The 20,168-nt window shown below is 34.9% G+C and overlaps 4 non-coding genes across 4 annotated transcripts; all 4 read left to right on the top strand.

The window, feature by feature from the left end:
• Positions 1-8,416: 8,416 nt before the first annotated feature.
• LOC130074191 (5S ribosomal RNA) lies at positions 8,417-8,535 on the top strand. Its single transcript, XR_008804478.1, has one exon. It is a non-coding gene; the product is annotated as a 5S ribosomal RNA (ribosomal RNA).
• Positions 8,536-14,254: 5,719 nt separating this feature from the next.
• Positions 14,255-14,373, top strand: LOC130074799 (5S ribosomal RNA). Its single transcript, XR_008805068.1, has one exon. It is a non-coding gene; the product is annotated as a 5S ribosomal RNA (ribosomal RNA).
• A 61-nt stretch (positions 14,374-14,434) lies between these two features.
• LOC130075145 (5S ribosomal RNA) lies at positions 14,435-14,553 on the top strand. Its single transcript, XR_008805399.1, has one exon. It is a non-coding gene; the product is annotated as a 5S ribosomal RNA (ribosomal RNA).
• A 61-nt stretch (positions 14,554-14,614) lies between these two features.
• LOC130074720 (5S ribosomal RNA) lies at positions 14,615-14,733 on the top strand. Its single transcript, XR_008804995.1, has one exon. It is a non-coding gene; the product is annotated as a 5S ribosomal RNA (ribosomal RNA).
• Positions 14,734-20,168: the final 5,435 nt, after the last annotated feature.

The raw sequence follows: 20,168 nt of genomic DNA, 5'->3' as shown, positions 1-20,168 counted from the left end.
ACACAGGGAGGAAAGAATTAAATGAATTGATGAGGGAAAATAATTTAATAGATGTATGGAGAGAGAGAAATGGGAGGAAAAAAGTTTATTCAAGGAAGCAAATAGTGGGGCATTTTATATGTAAAACAAGAATTGATTATGTGTTATGTACAAGAAATGTGGAGAACTTTATCAAAAAAATCAGCTATGAAGAAACTAGTTTTAGTGATCATAAGTTTGTACGTTTTAAAATAGATTGGAGTAATGTGCAAAGGGGACCGGGTACGTGGATTTTAAATACAGAGATTTTAAAGAATGAAGATTATGTTGCAGAGATAAAAGGAATTATAGAGAAAGAGAAGGATAATGCAATGTATGAGGAAGATAAAAGAATGTGGTGGGAGAATGTTAAATATCTAATTAAAAGGTTTTCAATAAAGTATTGCAGCATCTTACAAACAAGTAAAAGACACAAAGAAAAAGAAACAAAGGAGACGTTAGAAAGAGAATTAAATAATGAGAATAAAGACATACAAAAGATAAAAGAAATAGAGGATAATTTGAAAGAAATAGAAGAAAAAGAATATGAGGGGGCAAGATTAAGAAGTAAGTCCAAATATATGGTGGAGGGGGAGAAATGCACAAAGTTCTTTTTTGACTTGGAGAAAAAAAGGGCACAAGTTGGAATAATAAAAGAAATAAAAGGGAAAAGGGGAGAGATTGTGGAGGGGAATGAAAAAGTGCTAGAGGAGATAAAGGCTTTTTATGAGGATCTTTTTAAAACAAGAGGGGTAGAAGAAGAGGTAAAAAATAAACTGTTAAATTATATTGAACCAAATTTAAGTGAAGAGGATAAAAAAGAATGTGATGGGGAAATCAAGAAGGATGAGATTGAAAGAGCGATAGATCAACTAAATAAAAGGAAAAGCCCAGGGATAGATGGTTTGGGAAGTGAATTTTATATATGTTTTAAGGAATTTTTAATAGAGATTTTAAAGGAGGTTTTTAGGGAAATTTTTAAAGAGGAAGAGATGAATGAAAGGATGGGAATGGGGCTGATGAAGCTAATATATAAAAAGAAAGGTGAACTAACAGATTTAAAAAACTACAGGCCGATAACAATGTTAAATACTGATTTAAAGATATTAGCAAAGATTCTTGCAAATAGGTTAAAAGAAGTGATGCCACGAATAATAAAAACAAATCAAGCATATGCAGTTAAAGGAAGAGACATAGCAGACATAACGATGAGTATAAGGGACACAATACAATACATAAAAGAAAAGAATGGAGACGGGTATTTAATCAGCTTAGACTTTGAAAAGGCTTTTGATAGAGTGGAGCATGAATATTTGTTTGGGGTTTTAAATAGGTTTGGTTTTGGTGAGAATTTTATGAAATGGATAAAGATTTTATATATAAGGGGGCTCTAACAAAAATAAAATGTAACGGATTTTTAACAACTAGATCAATTAGACAAGGATGTCCACTCTCAGCTTTATTATACTCTCTTGTAGCGGAACCTTTAGGCCTAGCAATAAGAAAAGAAGAGAAAATAAAAGGAATACAAATACAGGAAAGCAAAGCAGAAGGAAAAATTTTCCAATACGCAGATGACACAACAATAATAGTTAAAGGGGAAGAGTGTGTAAAAGAAGTAATGAAGAATGTACAAGAATATTGCAAAGGATCCGGAAGTAAAATTAATGAGGACAAGACGGTATATATGAGGTTCGGGGCAACGTCAGTTTTAACGGAATACTTTAATTTTAAGGAAGTTGAAGAAATTAGAATTTTAGGGATTTTAATGGGAAAGGATGGGAGGCAAGTAAGAGAAAAAATGTGGGAGGAATTGATAACAGGAATAGAGCGGAGGTTGAATTTTTGGAGATTGAGGGCTTTAAATTTGAAAGGGAAGGTTTTAGTATTGAATGTTTTAATGGCTTCAAAGTTGTGGTATGTTTTATATGTGACAGAAATGCCTTTGTGGGTAGAAGGGAGGTTGAAGAAATGTTTTCTTTGTTTTTTGTGGGAGGGTAAACCCCCAAGAATAGCGTATAACACTTTAATAGGGCCATTAGAAGAAGGTGGGTTGGGGTTAATGGATATTAACCCTCTGGGGACCAGAGTGTTTTTGGGGCCCTTTGGATGTTTTGACATGCTCTGACATTTGTGCTTTTTTCAGTTGCTTATAAACATATTAATGGCACAGGTGAAATTAAACTCTATTTAGCACAAACAGGTCTACCATAATGTGTGAGCAACATGTATGTACATGTTTGTATTTTTGAGAGAATATTGTTTATGCGTGGTTATTGAAAAAACTAAAAAATAAAGTTTTTGAAATAAGGACACAAAAAACATACTAAATATGAGTCCACAAGACTTTTGACTAATGTACGTTGTTGCCTAGAGTTTTTGCTTCAAAATGATCTGAAAATCATCCTTCCTAATCATTCACATAAAACAATAGATTGTTTTAAATTGTGAAAAACATTTTTTTGTTTGCCAAGGCAATATGCGGATGGGCGGAACGGCCCAACCCCTATCATGAATAATTAAGTGGTTCTCAGACAGTGACCCTGCATAATAATGAGCCTTTCATTCAGGGGTGTCACACAAGAAAGAATGTAAGGACAATATATATATATATATATATATATATATATATATATATATATTGTCATTGCATTCTTTCTTGTATATATATATATAGCCTACATGTATATATATATATATATATATATTTTGTCATTGCATTCTTTCTTGTATATATATATAACCTACATGTGTATATATATATATATATATATATATATATACACACACACACACACACACAAACACACACATATATATATATATATATACAAACAATCAAAATATAAATGAAAGCCAAAAGCACATTTTTAGTCATACCTGGAAACAAATCCTGGTCAAATGCTATATGGGCCATTCTACAGAATTGGTTCAAAGTTACAGTTGGAAACATCTTGAAAAGAAAATAGTCTTTTCCCATAAATGTCTTATAAAGTATTATTTTTTAAAGTAGACCAATACAATAAAAATAAACCAGTCGCATTTCAAAGTCGCTCGCGAAATGACCGCCAGGTGGCGCAAAGGGACATTTATCAAAACGTAAGTGGGGCTAATGTCAATTAACAACAGTAAGGATGAAATTCTACAAGTTATGGTAATTTACAAATAAGCCTACAACAAACATTTATTTTTAAACAAATATTTTTAAATATGTAACATGCACGTTTAAACAACAAACAATACAATCTGAACCAGCGCTCCTGTATTGAGACATGCAGCGCGTTTCAGTTACGATCCTGGTTCCAGTGGCCTTAATACATTCACGGCTTTTTAAAATGTCACAAAGCGTTTTGAGATGGTTTTGAATGAAATATTGAAGTTTATAATTAGGGTATTTTGGCACACCACGCCGAGTGGCTATGCATTATTCTAAAATCTGGCTTTATTCTGGCATGTTGAATTAGAGTTTGACAAACGCGGCGGCGCGTTCATTTGGATTTATTTTTCTCATAACAGCTAAAAGAACTTACTGCGTAATTGTTGGTCATACAGATAAGATATCATCTTTTAAAACTGTAAAAGGTCTACTTTTATTCATGTAGGCTAAAGTAGGCCTACACTCACACAGGCTAACGACAAAACGTTTTCTCGCTCATGTGAGAAACAAACGTTTGGGCATTTCTCAGTGAGGAAATTAATAGCCGAGCGGTAGAACTTACGGTTCATCATCAAGATGACACGGGTTCAAATCCCGATCAAACATGGTCTACTGCAAATTTTATATTTATTAATGCAGAGAGATTTGTCTAGCTCTAAAACTCTGTTACGCCATACAGTTTTTTGGTTATATTTATAAAATAAAATTACCATGCATTTCCATTTTACACTAGGAACAATAGTATCGAACACAACGACGTTGCATCTGTACCAATCGTACGAGGCTACCAATCGTAATTTCAAAAGCAGTTCTGTAAAAAAAGTAATTTTACATATATAGCCTATATATATATATTTTTTTTTATTAGGCCTATTATTATCATTATTATTTTGATTCCCTACAACCTAGAGTTTTTAAAAACATGGTTTTAAGTAAAGTGTGATTTGCCAGGGGGGACGGGGATTTCCTTCTGGTCTAAACATCCCTGCTTCTGCTGAATTATTTGAATCCCCACACCCCTCCCTCCACAGTAATCAATGCTATAGGCTACTTCACCAATAGACCATATCAAATATAAAATAGAGATATGCAACAAGCACGTTTAAACAACGACAAACAATAAAATCAAAACCAGCGTTTCAGTTGTTCATTAGTTCAAGTGGCCTTAATGCATGCACGGCTTTTCAAAATTTTACAAAGCGTGTTGAGATTATTTTGAATGAAATATTGAAGTTTATAATTAAGTGTTTTGGCAGACCACGCCGAGTGGCCCTATGCATTTTTCTAAAGTCGGGTTTTATTCGAACTTTTGCTAACGACAAAAACAGTTTATCTGTCGTCTCTGTCTCCGGGAACTGCGCGTCACAAAAATGAACCGAAGCCACTTCAGCTCAGTCACTATAAGAAATCGGCTCTGTCTAAAGCCTTTAAATGTCTAAATATTCTGGCTAATAAATGTTATCTGATTATGTAATCCATATGAAAACGAGAGGTACAGAGGATGTACTCAAACATGTAGCCTGTAAGCGCTTCCCAATGAGAAAATGACAAGGGTGAAAATCTCGCTCTAATTAAATGTAGCAGGCTAAATCGCCCTGAATTAAAATGTAAAAACAGATCAAATAATGTATTTGTCGAAATGTTGCGATATTGTTTCATTTAAGTTCATAATTATTCAATACATGTTATTTAATTTAGCAGCATTACCACAAAGCACCGTGGTTCGATATTTATTTGAATAAAAAAATAAAAAATAAAAAACTTAATTCACAAATTGCATGCCTGGTTGAAAGGATCCAAAGATCCATGTAGACTTTAATATTGAGTTGAACATTTTGTTCATGAAAACAAATTAACATGCGTTTTTTTCAGATTATATTTAGTTTTGCTTGGAAAAAGCTGGCCCAAACCAGTTTTATTTCATCAATTACTGAAATAATGAAATATTTAGTAATAAACTTTTATGATAGAAATATCACTAGGCTACATGTAACTAAATCATTTAATTCCTTCATTATCAACACTGTCTAGAATAGCGATTTAAGTGTGAATTGCGACTTCTCTTTGTGTTAAGTCAGCCTCAGACTCCGATAGCCTGTGGGGGGTTGGAGGGACAGTTCAGTGCTGTATCGAGCGCGCAGGACAATAGGCATAGGTGTTAATGTTCCTCTTTCATATGGAGAGCGAGGGAGACTAAATAAACTTGTTAAAAAGAGATTCAGCGCGAGAGAGGCAAAGAAAAACGCATGTTTTAATTTAATTATGTTGCTTTGGACAATTTTCGTTTTGTAGGCCTACTGTTTTAATTGTTTAATATAGCTGTCATTTCTTTGGCAATACAAATTTAAAATGTCGCAAGAATAAGATTAGCCTAGTGTTTCTTATTTTGCATCGCAAAAGAAATAAACTCTAAACCCGATGCAACCCTGTTTTAAATTAAAAAAACTGTCCCGACACTTTATTTAAACCTTGAAATGTTCGAACTTGGTTTCAAACTTAAGTAATTTTAGTGTTCTTTTACATTACACAATAATTTAGCAGACTAAAGACGAGCTTCTTCATTTTCATTTTCTGATGCAATCGGCTGACAATCTTCCTTCATCAGTTTTTGTCGTTTGTGCAGCGGCTGCGGTTCTACAGGAATGTAGCAAATTTATGTTGTAATAATAATTAAACAAAACTCTTGACTTTAAATAAGTAAACAGTTATAAACAGTTAGCTATTTAAGCATCAAGAAGGTTAAATATAAACGCTGTTGGCCAACATCAGTTAACAACATGTATGCTACATTGAGATTCGATCTCGAGTCGATTGAAGCTCCTCGAAGCTCGTGTTGTTGCGTTAACCACTGAGCTATCGTCTGTACGTCTGTAAATGTTTTTATTGCAATGTTTTACTTTTTCATTATTTATTCAATTTCATTTCAGTAGCCTAATTTCAGTATTGTGATTATGAATTATTTTAACTATACGTTTCACTTGTTGAATTCATCTGCTACCAGCTTTCAATCGCTCTGAATCAGTGCGGTGCGGCAGCAGATTACGCATTAGAGAGAATAAACAAACACTTTTCAGAGTCTATGATTGTAGCGCCTCTTGGCGGTAAAAGGCAGCAAATACACCACACATTTTACCGCCGCGGTGGAACGGCTGATGTGGGCATTGTCATGGCTTGCCTCAACATTTGCGTTTGAATAGCGCGCGTCCTCCGTGGGCGTGTCAGATTAACGCGTAATGAAGTGTAATGAGCTGGGGAAAAAAAATCTGACAGCACTCTCTTTTCGTACAGATTACATAAACTGAGAATATTTGTTTTTTATATAAATTACATCATTGAAAAGAAGAGAATTCAAGCTTCATAAAGAAAAATCTCTCGTGCTTGTATGACAAGTATTTGCAGAGTTAGAGTTAATTTTTCGGACGTGTTTCAGAATGGACTGCACTGACAGAGAGAAGGCAAAACTCGCATCATGTTTATTTTTCTTTATTTGACAAAAAGCACAAAACTTTGTTTTTATTGTGAGTATACAGAAAAATAATAGACAATTAACAAGATCGATTGATGTATAACACTTATATGTACGATCAAAATCAACAGAGTATTTTAAGTCTATTTTTCTGCTATGTGAAAAAAAAACGGCAAAACGCGCGGGCGCGTTTCTGGTCCCCAGAGGGTTAAACAAAGGAAAAATTGCTTAAGGGTTAAAATAGTCAAAAAATTGTTGCAAGACGAAAATGAAACAGAATGGAAGAAAGTTATGAAATATTTTTTAAACAAATGTGGGAATTTTAATTTGGGGGAGGATATTTTATGGATGAAAACAAAAAACTGGATGGCGGAAGGATTATCGGATTTTTATAAGGAAATTTTAAGTGCTTGGGGGGATTTCTTAAATGTAATTGATTATAATCTGAAAGGAAGAGAAAACATTTTAAACCAACCTCTGTTCTTAAACAAAAGTATTTTAAGAGATGGGAAAGAGATCTTTTTTAAAAAATGGATGGATGTGGGTATAACAAGGGTAAGAGATGTTTTGTATGAATTTAAAGAAGGGTTTTTACCATCACAATTTATAATGGATGCAATGGAGGAAGCAAAAGAGGAATGCAACAAACGAGAAATAGAGAATAAATACGAAATACGCAATACCGGAGGAATGGATTAAAAGAATAGAAAACATGGAGGAATGGAAGAAAGAGAAAGACATTTATGTCAGACTTAAAGGAAAACTATGTAATTTTAAGGAGTGTAATGTGAAAGATTTTTATTGTTATTTTAGAGATGATGTTTTTAAAGAACCAGTTGCTAACAATTTTTGGGTACAGAAAATTAAGGACCTGAAAAAAGAAAGTATATGGAGAAATATGAGGGGAAAGTTTGTGGAAGCAAAACTTGAATGTTTAGAGTATTTTATAAGGCACAAAGTAATTTTTACCGAATGTATTTTAACTAAGATTGGAATGGAACAGAATGCAACATGTAAAGTATGCCAAGAAGAAGACGAAGGGATTTTACACTTGTTTTTATACTGCAAAGAGTTGGAGGGTTTTTACAGAAAATGAAAAAGGGTGATAAAAGAAATAATTGAGGACTGGGACGAAGATGTAATAGAATGGAAGAGGATAGTGATGTTTGGATGGGAGGAAAATTGTCAAAGTAAACAGTTTGTGAACCTGTTAGTAATGTTGATAAAAAATGCAGTATGGGAAAGAAGAAATGTGGCAAAAAAAGGAAAAGTGGTGCTTGATGTTTGGAATGTTCTTAAAAGGAAAACAGAAAGATATATTGAAGGATTGTATTGGTATTTTAAGTATGAAAACATGTTGCAAAGCTTTTATGTTGTTTTTACTCCAAGGGTTTCTAAAGTTTTAAAAGATCTAGCATGGAATGTACCTGAAAGTGATTTGGATTTTTAATTTTAATTTTTACTTTTATTGTATTTTATTTTTTTAACAGTTCTTTAAACTTAGGAATTGTGAACTGAGGGTCTGTATAACAAAAATATGTATTGAAAATGATGAAAGTTTTGATGTATTTTTTTGTATTTGAAACATTTTCAAAAAAAAAAAAAAAAAAAAAAAAAAAAAACCCGATCTCGTCTGATCTCGGAAGCTAAGCAAGGTCGGGCCTGGTTAGTACTTGGATGGGAGACCGCCTGGGAATACCAGGTGCTGTAAGCTTTATTGTTTACTTCACTAATGTTCTAACCTTTCAAATAGCCCGATTTTGGCAGCAGATTTCGCTTACGGCCATACCACTTTGAGCACGCCCGATCTCGTCTGATCTCGGAAGCTAAGCAAGGTCGGGCCTGGTTAGTACTTGGATGGGAGACCACCTGGGAATACCAGGTGCTGTAAGCTTTATTGTTTACTTCACTAATGTTCTAACCTTTCAAATAGCCAGATTTTGGCAGTAGATTTCGCTTACGGCCATACCACTTTGAGCACGCCCTAGTGGTAGCAGGAAGTTGTGTGGCAGTAGTTGGGAGAGGAAGGCTCTCCCCCATTTTGTTTTCTTCTATTTGTGTTTGTTTTGTGAGTTTTTTTTACTGTAAGTTAGTTTTTTTGTTTTTGTTTTTGTTTGTTAAACCACCTAACAGCAGCATATCGCTGTCTGGAGGGTGGTTGATCTTTTTTTTTTCTCCAAATGGACGGATTAAATGGTAACGACTCGGAACTGGCTGGAGAGAAACGTATGGCAAACGACACTGGACTGGCTGGAGAGAAACGCTTGGCAATCGACACTGGAATGGATTATCGACAACGAGCTGGACATGATGTGAGAGACAAGAGTGCAGGACGGAAATACCTAAAGGAGGCGACAATGATTTTGAATGTGGAAAATGTCAATGAGGTGAGAGCGGTGGATATTATAAAGGCGGTGGTGGAAAAATGTGGACATGGGAAAATTCTGGCGTTAAGGCCAAGACAAGGAAAAGAATATGAACTAACAATGGAAAATGAAGAAACATGTGAGGATTTGATGGACGGACTGAATATAAAAGGAGTGAATTGTGACATTAAAAAGCTGCAGAATAGAGACTATGTGGTTTCCTTCATGCACCTGCCCGTCTACCTGGAGGATAGAGCAATAATTGAAAAATTGGAGGGATGGGGAGTTAATCCCATTTCAAAAATTAAAAGAAGACACTACCCGGGCACGGATATTGAGGATGGAACGAGGTTCCTTAAAGTAAGGTTCCCGAAAGAGGTGGCATCGTTGCCTTACAGCACAAGGCTGGAAACGGCAGAGGGGCAGCAGTATTTTAGGGTGATGCACAGTCACCAGGTGAAGACCTGTCGGCTGTGCATGAGCCCAGATCATCTGCTTAAAGAGTGCCCAGATTTTAAATGCCACAAATGCGAAGAAAGAGGGCACTTCGCAAGAGACTGTAACGCAGCCAGGTGCCCGGAGTGTCGGAATATTTTAAATAAATGTGAGTGTTTGATGGAGGAAGAGGAAGGAGGTAGGGAACACCAGGTGGACGGACAGGTGCATGAAGGAAACAACGAGGAGGAAAGACAAACTGATGTGGGACAAGAGGAACAAGTTATACAACAAAAAGAAACGGAAGAAGGAACGAGTAACAGAGAGGAAGAAGGAGAGCAAGAGAGCAATAAAGATAAAGAACAAACAATGGAACAGGACATGCAATGGTCAGCAATGGGAATATCGGACAGTAGTAAAAGTTATCGGGATGGCATGGAGAAGGATGAAATAACGATGGACAACATGGAGAACAACAGAGGAGGGAGAGGACAAATAAGAAGAAGGTCATTGAAGTTTGAGCCAAATCTGGAAAATGCAAGAAAAAAGACTACGACAAGGGGGCAAGATCAAAGTGCAAACAGATATGAAGTGTTAAAGGACCTGGAGGGAGAAAATGGAGAATAATGGTTTTTAGGTATTTATTTTTCTTTCTTTTAATGGTTTTAAGTTGTGTTACTTTTAATGCAAGGGGACTGATGGACATGGGAAAATTTGAAAGAGTGAAAGAAAAGTGTAGAGGAGAAGATGTTATTGTTTTACAAGAAACAAATTGGAAAGAGAGTGTGATGATGGAATATAAAAAGAAATGGGAAGGGGATATTTTATATAATAATGGGGATGGTAGGCTTGGAAGAGGGGTGGCGTTTTTAATGAGAAAAGATGCTTTTAATACAACCAAAGTGGTGTACAAAGATACGATAGGGAAATGCATGGCTGTGGAAGTAAATTACGAAGGATGTGAATTGATTTTAGTGAATGTACATGCACCAACAGAAGAGAAAGAAAAGAAAGAATTTTTTAATTGTTTAAGGAGTGTAATAAAGAAATATAAGGAAATAATAATGATGGGGGATTTTAACACTGTTTTTAGCAAACAAGACATGGCAGAGGGGATGGTTTTTAAATCAGACACAGGGAGGAAAGAATTAAATGAATTGATGAGGGAAAATAATTTAATAGATGTATGGAGAGAGAGAAATGGGAGGAAAAAAGTTTATTCAAGGAAGCAAATAGTGGGGCATTTTATATGTAAAACAAGAATTGATTATGTGTTATGTACAAGAAATGTGGAGAACTTTATCAAAAAAATCAGCTATGAAGAAACTAGTTTTAGTGATCATAAGTTTGTACGTTTTAAAATAGATTGGAGTAATGTGCAAAGGGGACCGGGTACGTGGATTTTAAATACAGAGATTTTAAAGAATGAAGATTATGTTGCAGAGATAAAAGGAATTATAGAGAAAGAGAAGGATAATGCAATGTATGAGGAAGATAAAAGAATGTGGTGGGAGAATGTTAAATATCTAATTAAAAGGTTTTCAATAAAGTATTGCAGCATCTTACAAACAAGTAAAAGACACAAAGAAAAAGAAACAAAGGAGACGTTAGAAAGAGAATTAAATAATGAGAATAAAGACATACAAAAGATAAAAGAAATAGAGGAGAATTTGAAAGAAATAGAAGAAAAAGAATATGAGGGGGCAAGATTAAGAAGTAAGTCCAAATATATGGTGGAGGGGGAGAAATGCACAAAGTTCTTTTTTGACTTGGAGAAAAAAAGGGCACAAGTTGGAATAATAAAAGAAATAAAAGGGAAAAGTGGAGAGATTGTGGAGGGGAATGAAAAAGTGCTAGAGGAGATAACGGCTTTTTATGAGGATCTTTTTAAAACAAGAGGGGTAGAAGAAGAGGTAAAAAATAAACTGTTAAATTATATTGAACCAAATTTAAGTGAAGAGGATAAAAAAGAATGTGATGGGGAAATCAAGAAGGATGAGATTGAAAGAGCGATAGATCAACTAAATAAAAGGAAAAGCCCAGGGATAGATGGTTTGGGAAGTGAATTTTATATATGTTTTAAGGAATTTTTAATAGAGATTTTAAAGGAGGTTTTTAGGGAAATTTTTAAAGAGGAAGAGATGAATGAAAGGATGGGAATGGGGCTGATGAAGCTAATATATAAAAAGAAAGGTGAACTAACAGATTTAAAAAACTACAGGCCGATAACAATGTTAAATACTGATTTAAAGATATTAGCAAAGATTCTTGCAAATAGGTTAAAAGAAGTGATGCCACGAATAATAAAAACAAATCAAGCATATGCAGTTAAAGGAAGAGACATAGCAGACATAACGATGAGTATAAGGGACACAATACAATACATAAAAGAAAAGAATGGAGACGGGTATTTAATCAGCTTAGACTTTGAAAAGGCTTTTGATAGAGTGGAGCATGAATATTTGTTTGGGGTTTTAAATAGGTTTGGTTTTGGTGAGAATTTTATGAAATGGATAAAGATTTTATATAAGGGGGCTCTAACAAAAATAAAATGTAACGGATTTTTAACAGAATGTTTTAAAATAACTAGATCAATTAGACAAGGATGTCCACTCTCAGCTTTATTATACTCTCTTGTGGCGGAACCTTTAGGCCTAGCAATAAGAAAAGAAGAGAAAATAAAAGGAATACAAATACAGGAAAGCAAAGCAGAAGGAAAAATTTTCCAATACGCAGATGACACAACAATAATAGTTAAAGGGGAAGAGTGTGTAAAAGAAGTAATGAAGAATGTACAAGAATATTGCAAAGGATCCGGAAGTAAAATGAATGAGGACAAGACGGTATATATGAGGTTCGGGGCAACGTCAGTTTTAACGGAATACTTTAATTTTAAGGAAGTTGAAGAAATTAGAATTTTAGGGATTTTAATGGGAAAGGATGGGAGGCAAGTAAGAGAAAAAATGTGGGAGGAATTGATAACAGGAATAGAGCGGAGGTTGAATTTTTGGAGATTGAGGGCTTTAAATTTGAAAGGGAAGGTTTTAGTATTGAATGTTTTAATGGCTTCAAAGTTGTGGTATGTTTTATATGTGACAGAAATGCCTTTGTGGGTAGAAGGGAGGTTGAAGAAATGTTTTCTTTGTTTTTTGTGGGAGGGTAAACCCCCAAGAATAGCGTATAACACTTTAATAGGGCCATTAGAAGAAGGTGGGTTGGGGTTAATGGATATTAAACAAAGGAAAAATTGCTTAAGGGTTAAAATAGTCAAAAAACTGTTGCAAGACGAAAATGAAACAGAATGGAAGAAAGTTATGAAATATTTTTTAAACAAATGTGGGAATTTTAATTTGGGGGAGGATATTTTATGGATGAAAACAAAAAACTGGATGGCGGAAGGATTATCGGATTTTTATAAGGAAATTTTAAGTGCTTGGGGGGATTTCTTAAATGTAATAGATTATAATCTGAAAGGAAGAGAAAACATCTTAAACCAACCTCTGTTCTTAAACAAAAGTATTTTAAGAGATGGGAAAGAGATCTTTTTTAAAAAATGGATGGATGTGGGTATAACAAGGGTAAGAGATGTTTTGTATGAATTTAAAGAAGGGTTTTTACCATCACAATTTATAATGGATGCAATGGAGGAAGCAAAAGAGGAATGCAACAAACGAGAAATAGAGAATAAATACGAAATTATCAAATACGCAATACCGGAGGAATGGATTAAAAGAATAGAAAACATGGAGGAATGGAAGAAAGAGAAAGACATTTATGTCAGACTTAAAGGAAAACTATGTAATTTTAAGGAGTGTAATGTGAAAGATTTTTATTGTTATTTTAGAGATGGTGTTTTTAAAGAACCAGTTGCTAACAATTTTTGGGTACAGAAAATTAAGGACCTGAAAAAAGAAAGTATATGGAGAAATATGAGGGGAAAGTTTGTGGAAGCAAAACTTGAATGTTTAGAGTATTTTATAAGGCACAAAGTAATTTTTACCGAATGTATTTTAACTAAGATTGGAATGGAACAGAATGCAACATGTAAAGTATGCCAAGAAGAAGACGAAGGGATTTTACACTTGTTTTTATACTGCAAAGAGTTGGAGGGTTTTTACAGAAAATGCAAAAGGGTGATAAAAGAATTAATTGAGGACTGGGACGAAGATGTAATAGAATGGAAGAGGATAGTGATGTTTGGATGGGAGGAAAATTGTCAAAGTAAACAGTTTGTGAACCTGTTAGTAATGTTGATAAAAAATGCAGTATGGGAAAGAAGAAATGTGGCAAAAAAAGGAAAAGTGGTGCTTGATGTTTGGAATGTTCTTAAAAGGAAAACAGAAAGATATATTGAAGGATTGTATTGGTATTTTAAGTATGAAAACATGTTGCAAAGCTTTTATGTTGTTTTTACTCCAAGGGTTTCTAAAGTTGTAAAAGATCTAGCATGGAATGTACCTGAAAGTGATTTGGATTTTTAATTTTAATTTTTACTTTTATTGTATTTTATTTTTTTAACAGTTCTTTAAACTTAAGAATTGTGTACTGAGGGTCTGTATTACAAAAATATGTATTGAAAATGATGAAAGTTTTGATGTATATTTTTGTATTTGAAACATTTTCAATAAAAAAAAAAAAAAAAAAAAAAAAAAAAGCACGCCCGATCTCGTCTGAATTCGGAAGCTAAGCAAGGTCGGGCCTGGTTAGTACTTGGATGGGAGACCGCCTGGGAATACCAGGTGCTGTAAGCTTTATTGTTTACTTCAATAATGTTCTAACCTTTCAAATAGCCCGATTTTGGCAGCAGATTTCGCTTACGGCCATACCACTTTGAGCACGCCCGATCTCGTCTGATCTCGGAAGCTAAGCAAGGTCGGGCCTGGTTAGTACTTGGATGGGAGACCGCCTGGGAATACCAGGTGCTGTAAGCTTTATTGTTTACTTCACTAATGTTCTAACCTTTCAAATAGCCAGATTTTGGCAGCAGATTTCGCTTACGGCCATACCACTTTGAGCACGCCCGATCTCGTCTGATCTCGGAAGCTAAGCAAGGTCGGGCCTGGTTAGTACTTGGATGGGAGACCACCTGGGAATACCAGGTGCTGTAAGCTTTATTGTTTACTTCACTAATGTTCTAACCTTTCAAATAGCCAGATTTTGGCAGCAGATTTTGCTTATGGCCATACCACTTTGAGCACGCCCAATCTCGTCTGATCTCGGAAGCTAAGCAAGGTTGGGCCTGGTTAGTACTTGGATGGGAGACCGCCTGGGAATACCAGGTGCTGTAAGCTTTATTGTTAAAAAAAAAAAAAAAAAACTTTCTTCAAAAAGCCTGAAATAGTCTCTCTGAGTTTCTTCAGAAACCCTGAAAGAGTCTCTTAAATTTTTCTTCAAAAAGCCAGATTTTGGCAGCAGGTTTCGCTTACGGCCATACCACCTTGAGCACGCCCTAGTGGTAGCAGGAAGTTGTGTGGCAGTAGTTGGGAGAGGAAGGCTCTCCCCCATTTTGTTTTTTTCTATTTGTTTGTTTTGTGAGTTTTTGTTACTTTAAGTTCGCTTTTTGTTTGTTTTTTCGCTTTTTCAAACCACCTTACAGCAGCTTTGGCTGGCTGGAGGGTGGTTTTTTGTTTTTGTTTTTTTGCAAGCATGGACGGATTAACGGCAATCGACACTGTACTGGCAGGAGGAAGACGCATGGTAATCGACACTGGAATGGCAGGAGGAACACGTACGGCAAACGACAATGGACTGGCAGGAGGAACATGCACGGCAAAAGACAATGGACTGGCAGGAGGAACACCCAAGGCAAACGACAATGGACTGGCAGGAAAAAAACGCACGGCAATCGACAATGGACTGGATAATCGACCACGAGTTAGGAATGGAAACACCCGAGATGTGAGAGACAAAAACAGCGAAAGGAAATATTTAAAAGAGGCTACAGTGATTGTGAATGTGGAAAACGTGATCGAGGTAAGAGCGGAGGATATCATTAAAGCTGTAACGGAATTATGTGGACATGGTGGAATTTTAGCGCTAAGACCAAGACAAGGAAAGGAATATGAACTGACAATGGAAAAAGAAGAAATGTGTGACAAACTTACTGATGGACTGGAAATAAAAGGAGTGAAATGTGAAGTGAAAAATTTGCAAAACAGAGACTATGTTGTTTCCTTCATGCACCTGCCCGTCTATCTTGATGATGACGAAATTCTAGAAAAATTGCAAGGATGGAGAGTTACTCCCATCTCGAAAATAAAAAGAAGATGCTATCCGGGCACTGACATAGAGGACGGAACAAGGTTCCTAAAGGTGAGGTTCCCCAAAGAGGTGGCATCGCTGCCGTATAGCACTAAGCTGGAAACAGCGGAAGGGCCACAGTATTTTAGGGTGGTGCACAGTCACCAGGTGAAGACCTGTCGGCTGTGCACGAGCTCAGAACACCTACTGAAAGACTGCCCTGAGTTCAAGTGCTATAAATGTGAGGAGAGGGGACATTTTGCACGAGACTGCAATTCTGTCAGGTGCCCGGATTGCAGAGAAACATTAAATAAATGCGACTGTGGGATGGAGGAAGAGGAAGGAGGTAGGGAAAATCAGGTAGACGGACAGGTGCATGAAGGAAACAACGAGGAGGAAGGACAAACTGATGAAGGACAACAGGAAGAAAGCCTACAACAAGAAATGGAAGGAGCAGTGAGAATCAGAGAGGAAGGAGAACAAGAGAACGATAAAGAACAAACAATGGAGCAGGACAATCAAGGGACAGTTATGGACATTTCGGACAATTCTAAAAGTTACCTGGATGATGAGGAGAAAGATGGACATGAAAAGAAGGATCAAAGCGGGACTGAAAGTGAAGAAGAAACAACGATGGACAAAGACAGGGAGGGGAAAGGACAATTAAGGAGAAGACTAGTAAAGGTAAAACCAAATATAAGTAACGCAAGGAAAAAGACTATTTTAAAGATCTTAGATAAAAGTGAAAATAGGTTTGATGTGTTAAAGGATCTGGAGGGAGAAGATGAAGATTAATGGTTTTTAAGTATTTATTTGTTTTTCTTTTAATGGCTTTTAGTTGTGTTACTTTTAATGCCAGAGGACTTTTAGATGTAAGAAAATTTGAGAAACTGAAAGAAATGTTCAAGAATGAAGATGTGATTTTATTACAAGAAACCAACTGGAGGGAAGGTTTTATGACTGAAATAAGAAAAAGATGGAACGGAGAGATTTTATATAATAATGGGGATGATAGGCAGGGCAGAGGTGTAGCGGTTTTAATAAAGGAAAACAGAGGTGTAACATGTAAGAAAATATACAATGATAAAGAAGGGAAATGTATGGTGGTAGAAATGATTTTTGAAGGAAAAGCAATAGTTGTGGTTAATGTTCATGCGCCAAATGAAGAAAATGAAAAGAAAGAGTATTTTAGTATGTTAAGAGAATTTTTAAAGGATTACAAAGAAGTCATTATGATGGGTGATTTCAATACTGTTTTTAGCAAAATTGAAATGGGTGAGGGAATGGTTTTTAAAAGTGACAAAGGAAGAAAAGAGTTGAAATTATTAATGGAAGAAAACAACATGGTTGATATATGGCGAGAAAGAAATGGAAAAATTAGAGAATATTCAAGGAGGCAATTAGTGGGGAATTTTATGTGTAAAACAAGAATTGATTTTATATTATGTACAAGGAATGTGGAAGGATTTATTGGTAGTATGAAATATGAGTTATCAAGCCTAAGTGACCATAAACCAATTTTTATGCACCTAGACTGGAGTTCAATGAAAAAAGGGCCGGGAGTATGGGTTTTAAATACAGAGATTTTAAAGAATGAAGATTATGTCTTAAGTGTTAAAGAAATTATTGAAACAGAAAAGAAGAACGAAATGTACAGTGAAGATAAAAGAATATGGTGGGAAAATACAAAATATTTAGTTAAAAAGTTTACAATCAAGTACTGCAAGCTAATACAGAAAAGCAAGAGAAACAAGGAGAGAGAAATAAGAGAAAATTTGAAAAAAGAATTAAATGAGAATGGGGAAGATATACAAAAAATAAAAGAATTAGAGGGAAAATTGAAAGAAATTGAAGAGGAGAAATATGAAGGAGCTAGACTAAGAAGTAAGGCAAAATACACGGTGGAGGGTGAAAAATGTACAAAGTTTTTCTTCGATCTAGAAAAAAGTAGAGGGAAAGCGAAAATGATAAAAGAAATAAGAGGAAATAATGGAGTAGTTGTGGAAACAAACGAGGAAATTCTAAAAGAAATAAAAGCATACTATGAGAATTTGTTCAGTGCAGAGGGAGTGAAAGAAGAAGAGAAACTGGAGTTACTGAAACAAATAAAAACAACAGTTGGGGAACAAGACAAAAAAGAGTGTGATGAAGATATAAGAGACGAAGAGATAAAAAGAGCAATAAGTGAATTAAACAAAAAGAAAAGTCCGGGTATAGATGGTTTGGGGAGTGAATTTTATATAGTTTTAAAAGATTTTTTAACTAGCATTTTAAAAGAAGTATATGTAGATGTTTTTAACAAAGGAGAACTGAATCAAAGAATGGGAATGGGTTTAATGAGTTTGATATACAAGAAAAAAGGAGAGAAGATGGATTTGAAGAATTACAGACCAATTACTATGTTGAATACTGACTTAAAGATTTTGTCGAAAATTTTAGCAAACAGATTGAAGGAAGTAATGCCGAGTATAATTAAAACCAATCAAGCGTACGGAGTGAAAGGAAGAGACATTGCAGACACAACAATAAGTATAAAAGATACAATAAGATACATAAATGACAAGAACAAAGAAGGTTATATAATTAGTTTAGATTTTGAAAAAGCGTTTGACAGAGTGGAACATGAATTTTTATTTGATATTTTTAAAAGTTTTGGATTTGGAGGGAATTTTATTAAATGGATACAAATTTTATACAAAGGCGCAGTAACAAAAATTAAATGTAATGGCTTTTTAACAGAGTGTTTTAAAATAACTAGATCAATAAGGCAAGGATGTCCACTTTCAGCTCTTTTATATTCTTAAGTTTCTGAACCGCTAGGTCTGGCCATAAAACAGGAAAAGAGAATTAAGGGAATAAGTGTTGGGGGAGAAAAGAACAAAATATTTCAATATGCGGATGATACTACAATGATAGTAAAGGATCTAGAGAGTGTGAAAAAAGCAATGATAATCGTAGACGTGTTTTGTAAGGGATCAGGAGCAAAAGTAAATGCAGACAAAACAGTGTACATGAGATTTGGTGGGGCAAAAGAATTGACAAATAGTTTTGCATTTAAGGAAACAAAAGAAATAAAGATTTTAGGGGTTTTAATGGGAATGGATGAAAAGAAGGTAGGAGAAGCAATGTGGGAGGAATTATTAGGGGGCATTGAAAGGAGGATGATTTTTTGGAAACTGGGAACTTTAACTTTGAAGGGGAAGGTTTTAATTCTGAATGTTTTAATGGTTTCAAAATTATGGTATGTTTTATATGTGTCATCTATGCCATTGTGGGCAGAAAAAAGGCTGAAAAAATGTTTTTTTAGATTTTTTATGGGAAGGGAAGCCAGCAAGAATTGCATACAATACATTGATAGGAGAGGTTGAGAAGGGAGGTTTGGGCTTAATGGATTTTGAACAAAGAAAGAATAGTTTAAGAGTAAAAATAATACAAAAGTACTTAGACGAAGAAAAGAAAACAGCGTGGAAAAAAGACAATGGAATATTTTTTAAGTAAATGTGGGAATTTTACACTTGGAGATAATGTACTGTGGATGAGAGCAAAGAAATGGATGACAGAGGGGTTGCCAGATTTTTATAAGGAACTGATGAGTGCCTGGGGAAAATTTTTAAGTAATGTACATTTTAATCCACGAGGTAGAGAGAACATTTTAAATCAGCCTTTATTCTTAAATAACGGCATTTTAAATCAAGGAAAGGAGATTTTTTTTAAGAAATGGTGGGAGCTGGGAATTACAAGAGTGAGAGATGTTTTATATGAATTTAAAGAAGGTTTTTTACCAGTGCAGTATATTGTGGACGTAATGGAGGAGGCAAAGGAGGATTTTAGCAGACAAGAGATAATAAACAAATATGAAATAATAAGAAAGGCAATACCCAAAGACTGGATAAACAGAATTGAAAGCATGGAAGAGGGGACAACTGAAAAAGAAGTGTATGTGAAGTTGGGAGAAAAATTGTATGGTTTTAAAACATGTACGGTGAAGATGTTTTATGGTGTTTTTAGAGATTTTGTTTTTAAGGAGCCGATTGTAAATCGATACTGGATGCAGAAATTCAAAGATTTAAAAGAAGCATGTATATGGAGAAACATGGGGGGGAGGTATGTGGAAACTAAATTGGGATGTTTGGAATATTTTATAAGACATAAAGTGGTTTTTACTGAGGCAATTTTAAACAAAATAGGAATTGAACAAAACAATCTGTGTAAAGTGTGCCAGGAAAAGGAAGAGTGGATCTTACACATGTTTTTATATTGTAAAGAATTGGAGGAATTTTTAAGGAAATGCAAAGTTTTAATTAAAGATTTGACTGAGGAGTGGGATGAAAATGGAATGGAATGGAATAGAGTTGTGATGTCTGGTTGGGAAAAGAAGTGTCAAAACAAAAGTTTTATAAATCTGTGTGTAATGCTAATGAAATGTGCAATATGGGAGAGAAGAACTGTGGCTAAAAAGGAAAAAATTGTGTTGGATGTGTGGACT

This window comes from Rhinichthys klamathensis, unplaced genomic scaffold, assembly GCF_029890125.1.
Source record: "Rhinichthys klamathensis goyatoka isolate OS25496 unplaced genomic scaffold, OSU_Roscu_1.1 h1tg000570l_1, whole genome shotgun sequence".
NCBI lineage: Eukaryota > Metazoa > Chordata > Actinopteri > Cypriniformes > Leuciscidae > Rhinichthys > Rhinichthys klamathensis.
The sequence above is the reverse complement of the archived record's forward strand: the minus strand, read 5'-3'. Positions and strand labels throughout refer to the sequence as shown.